This window comes from Euphorbia lathyris, chromosome 9 (genome assembly GCF_963576675.1).
Source record: "Euphorbia lathyris chromosome 9, ddEupLath1.1, whole genome shotgun sequence".
In the NCBI taxonomy this organism is placed as follows: Eukaryota; Viridiplantae; Streptophyta; class Magnoliopsida; order Malpighiales; family Euphorbiaceae; genus Euphorbia; species Euphorbia lathyris.
The window spans coordinates 59,621,008-59,627,007 of NC_088918.1; positions in this window are offsets into that span (position 1 = coordinate 59,621,008).

Sequence of the window (6,000 nt, forward strand, 5' to 3'; positions counted from 1 at the left end):
ATCCTAAGGTAGAGATTCAAAGCATCCTAAGACTTAGATTTAATCAGCCTACATCTAACAGTGAATGACCAAATTCACGTAGTCATTAGAGTCCATGTGAAAAATACTGTTATGAGGTCTGGCTATTAGTAAATTATTTTATTGTTTATTGTTTATTCTAACAAAGATTAAGGCCCCGTTTGTTTGGGAGAAAATATTCTGCAGGAAAATATTTTCCCAATTTTCCAATGTTTGTTTGGACAGGAAAATAAGTGGCAAGTCAATGGAAAAGCAATGAAGAAATAAGGGAACAAAACACGAGAATATGACAAAAAAAACCCGCAAAAAACATGAAAAGGTGAACAAATGCGAAAAATACAAAAACGCAAAAAAAGCAAACACTTGAAAAAGCACAAAACATGAACACAAAAAAGAGACAAAACACGAAAAATACAAAAATATGAAAAATACAAAAAACAAAAAAATGTGAAAATCACGAAAAACACGAAAACGCGAAAAATGCTAAAACACAAAAACGTGATAATACGTGAAAAACGCGATAAACATGAAAAGACGAAAAATTCAAACAAAACATGAAAACGTAAAAAACACAAAAACGTGAAAAATACGAAAAACATGAAAAAACGTGAATAACACGAAAAAGTAACAAAATGCAAAAAATAAAAAACGCGAAAAAAAGAAAACGTGAAAAAGGAAAAAACCAAAAACTGAAAAGCTAAACGTGAAAACACAAAAAAGAAGAAAAAATGTAAAAAAACATAATAGCGTTAATAACATGAGAAAACGTACAAAAAATGTCGAAAATGTGAAAAAATGTTTTCGTGTATTTATATTTATTTTTTTCACATTTTTGTGTTTTTCAATTTTTTTTCCATGTTTTCATGTTTTTAATATTTTTTTTACCTTTCGTAATTTTCGCATTTTTACGTTTTTTTGTGTTTTTTCACGTTTTTCCGTTTTTCATATTTTTCAGGTTTTCGTGTTTTTAACATTTTCGTGTTTTCCACATCTTTTCACGTTTTTTGTGTTTCGTGTTTTTTTTACATTTTCTTGTTTTCATGGGTTTTTTTACATTTTTTTCTATTTTTTACGTTTTCACAGTTTTCCATATCTCTACATATTTTTTTGTGTTTTATATAGACAATTGAAATAAAAAATACAGAAAATCTATATTTAGTGGTTGGAAAATATTTTTCAGTGTTGTAGCCAAACACCGAAAAATATTTTCCAGTGTTGTTGCCAAACACAAGAAAATATTTTATTTTCCTGCACAATATTTTCCCTGCATACAATTTTCCAGAACACAATATTTTCCCCCAAACAAACGGGGCCTAAATAATAGTTTTCATAAATTGCAGTAATTAAAAAGAAATTGTAAAAGAAAATATTTAGTGGATGAATTTATTTTCGTGCTAGTGTGAAATCTTTTCTTCAACATATATTGTTTTTTGTTATTATTTATATGTATGGATTTGAATGCTACAAACAATCGGATATGAAAGAAGTATGGATTTGAATGTTACAAGCAATCGGATATGAAAGAAGTAAAAGTAATTGTTCTTGACGAACAACAATAAAAGTTGTGTATTATATTAAATTATTGAAACAAATCTACCTAAAAAATTATTGAAAAAAATTTACCTAAAAAATATCTAGTGAACCTCAAATAAATTATCCAAGGGATTATCTCATAAAAATAGAGTAAATAATAAATCATTTTCCTTGTTTTGTAATAAATATTTAACCCATTATATATATATATATATATATATATATATATATATTTATTTATTTATTTATTTATGATACCTTATGAATGAAAAAATTTCATGAGAACACGGATTAACATCCAAAAAAAATTTCATGAGAACACGGATTAACATCCAAAATATCACATATTACACAATTGATTTTCTATCACATTACTTACACAACACGGGATTTTTTAGGTAGCACTATTGTAAAAAAAAAATTGAATGTTTTCTAATGCGTATTTTTTTTCTTATAGGATTTTTATAATCATGTACAAATATAAACAAGGAAAGAAATAACTCTATATGGGAAACAAAATAAAAGACTCCCGCATTTGCATCCATGATTTAGGGAGACTCTCATATTTGCATTCATGATTTAGGGACGAATATTAGGAAACAAATAAGGAGATACAACTATATACAGCTTCTATCGGCATTCCCATTTAAGTTGGAGCATAGATGTCTATCATGTCCAACTTGTCAAGTACATTTACGGAAAGCTTTCCCTGAAACTCCTTTTGTGAGTATGTCAACTAGTTGACTATCTAACTCGACGAATGAAAATCGTATAATCTTCTGGTCAAGTTTCTTTTTGATGAAATGTCGATCAACTTCAACATGTTTAGTTCGATCATGTTGAACTGAATTTTGTGCAATCTCAATGGCTGCCTTATTATCACAATGAAGGTCCATAGGTTTTGTATATTTGATCCTCAAATTATTTAATATACTTCGAATTCATAACAATTCACATTCATCATGAGCCATACCACGAAATTCAGCTTCTGCACTTGATATAGCCACAACCTTCTACCTCTTACTTCTCCAAGTAACCAAATTACCTTCCACAAAAGTAAAATAACCATATGTGGATCTTCTACCGGTTTGATCTCCTGTCCAATCTGAATTAGTATATCCTTCAATGTTAGATTCATTATTTTTTTAAATATCAAGCCTCTGTCTGGAGCATTCTTCAAGTACTTCAAGATTCGATACACCATATTCATATGATCTTCACTCGGTGCATGCATGAATTGACTTACGACACTCACTATATAAGTTATATCCGGCCTCGTATGCAACAAGTATATTAGCCTACCAACTAACCGCTGATAACGACCTTTATCTGTTAGAACTTGATCAGGAGTGATTTCAAGCTTATAATTCATCTCTATAGGTTTTTTTGCTAGTTTACAAGCAAGCGTTCCAGTCTCAGTTAAGAGATTTAGCATATATTTTCGTTGGGAAAGAAAAATCCCTTGTTTCGATCTTGCTACCTCAATTCCTAAAAAATATTTAAGTTGTCCAAGATCCTTCATTTCGAATTTGGTGGACAAATGTTCCTATAATGCTTTCATCTCGCCTAAATCATCTCATGTCAATATCATATCATCGAAATACACAATTAAAATTGTTACCTTCCATGCTTTATACTTTATAAACAATGTATGATATGAATTACTTTGTTTATAACCAACGACCTTCATTGTGGATGATAATCTCACAAACCATGCCTTATGTGACTGTTTCAATCCGTACAATGACTTATTCAGCTTGCAAAATGTGTTTCTACATGAAGGATCATTCTTAGTTCGTGGCGGTAACTCCATATATACTTCCTCCTCAAGATCTCCATTGAGGAATGCATTTCTAACATCAAATTGTTTCAAAGGCCAATCTCAAATTGGTGTTATTGATATGATAATGCGGATTGTATTGATCTTGGCCACTCGTGCAAACGTTTTTTGATAATCTACTCCATATCTTTGTGTATACCCCTTTGCTACTGGCCTTGCTTTATATCTATCAATAAAGTCATATGCTCTAAGTTTAATTGTGAACAACCATCTACATCCAACTTTCTTCTGGACTTTGGGTAGAGGAACCAGCTCTCAATCAGCGTTCTTTTGCAGGGCCTCCATTTCTTTATCCATTGCCTTTTTCCATTTAGGATCTGCCAAGGCATCATATCCACTACTAGGAATAGATATAGTGTATAATTGATTAACAATGAAATCATATGACTTCAGATAATCTATGTAAGGATACATGGTTAGACCTAGTTCGACCTAAAAACCTAATTTCCCCAATTTCCTTCCTATTTTAACCCCCCAACCCCTATTTTAGGAAGGGGACTGAAATTCACAAAAAAAGAGGGAAATCTCTATCAAAATCATTTAAGTCCAGAGGTAAAAACCACCCAAATTCTACCAAAATAATTTAAGTTATGTTTACAACTCTTAAACGTGTTAATCAGTAATCTGTTCTTCATCATTTTCTAAAAATCCTACAACCTTGATAAGGTTTATAAGGAAACAAATATTGTCTGCAATGTACATTTTTCTTAATTTTTGTAGCCTTTTGGCTTTCAATGGAGACGGTTAAGCATAAATTTATATTTATGTTTGATTTCTCTAACTAAATTAACTTTAATTTAATTGATGTTTTTACTAGTTAAATCTATCGATTAATTAGTGGAGACGATGATTTGGGTTTAAGAAACGAACCTTGGTGGAATAATCTCCATTATTCCATAATTCGGGTGTTTCCCCAATAGTCAATAGCCAATTTCTAAATTTAGTCTTTTATATTTGACTTCTATTTGATTAAGGGTGTGTTTGGTTGGGTATAAAAACACTGAGAAATCGGAATGTGAATGTGAATGTGAATGAGTTATTTCCATTTAAAGTGTTTGTTTAGTCAAATTTAATTATGGAATGAGAATGTGATTCCTATTAATAAGGTAATCATTTATTCTCTCCCTAATATATATTAATCAAAATTGATTCCAAGGGAATCAAAATTAAGAAACAGTTTGTTTTTCCTTTTCCTTTCTTACTCCCACTCATATGATTGAGAGTTTGTTTTTTTTTTTTTTAATAATTTAATTCATTTCATTTTTTTATATTACTTAACATTTTTGTATATAGTTTTTTTTTTCTAGTTAATACCATATCAAATCAAATTCATATTGATAATTATTAAGGATTATTTTATTAAGGGTAAATTCCAAAAACAACCCCTGTGGTTTAGTGTTGTTCAAAAAAAAACCCCTGTGGTTTGTTTTTACCAAAAAAAAGGACCGTGTTATACACCGTTACACGAATTAAGAAAAATGACTTAACACCGTTAAATGTGATGACGTGGCAAGGGGTAAAACTGTCCAAATTAAAATAAAAAAAGAAAAAAAGAAAATAATAAAAAGAAAATTAGAATAAATAAAAAAAAATCTTGGGGCCACCATTTTCTTCTTCTTCTCTCTTCTTCTCTCTTCCTGGTATTTTCTTCTTCTTCTCCATTCTTCTTCTCTCTTCTTCTCTCTTCCTCGGTATTTTCTTCTTCTTCATCGGAGAAGCTTATAACACTGCCAAAACTAATTGCTCTAACGTCCTCGGTGATTCTCAAATCTCCGATCAAATTGTTCATTCGTTTACCGATTATACAGTTCTGAATAATCGAACTGATGGTTGGAAATGAGTTTCTTCTGGCATCAGAAATGGAATGAAACATGTACAAATAGCGGTTACACTTGAGAAACTCTGTACAATGGAATGAAATTTTTGATTCTCCTGATATCGCAAGCCACCATGAAAGTTGCAAAGTGTTTCATTGTTTACAAGAAGATACTCATGTTTTATTTCCGTAATTGTATTTCATGATTTTCCTTAATTTTGTGTTTCCTCATTTTTAAAATTTGAGAATTCTTCTGAAACCTCAAATGGCCGGAGCAGTGCGTGACATTTTCTGTGAGAGATTCTGTTGCAAATTATGAAATTTTACTGGGTTGATTTCAAAATATCAAAACAGACTGGGTTCAATGAGTAATTCGTTGAAGATGTGCATAATACTAATTTCCAACCCTCACTCTCAGAGGACCATTCCCATCCTCGGCGACGCTGTTTCCGTCTTCCTCAGATTCATCTACGCGACGCTGTTTCCGTCTTCCTCAGATTCATCTACTCCTAAAGGCTAAATATATTGCTGTTAGATTTAGAAATATTCAAATAGGAGGAGGAGAATAAGGAGAAGGAGAAGAAGAAGATCTGTAGAAGAAGAAGAAGAAGGTTAGGAGAAGAAGAAGAAGATCTGTAAAAGAAGAAGAAGAAAAAAAAATTGGACAGTTTTACCCCTTGCCACATCATCACATTTAACGGTGTTAAGTCATTTTCCTTAATTCGTGTAACGGCGTATAACACGGTCCTTTTTTTTGGTAAAAACAAACCACATGGGTTTTTTTTGAACAACA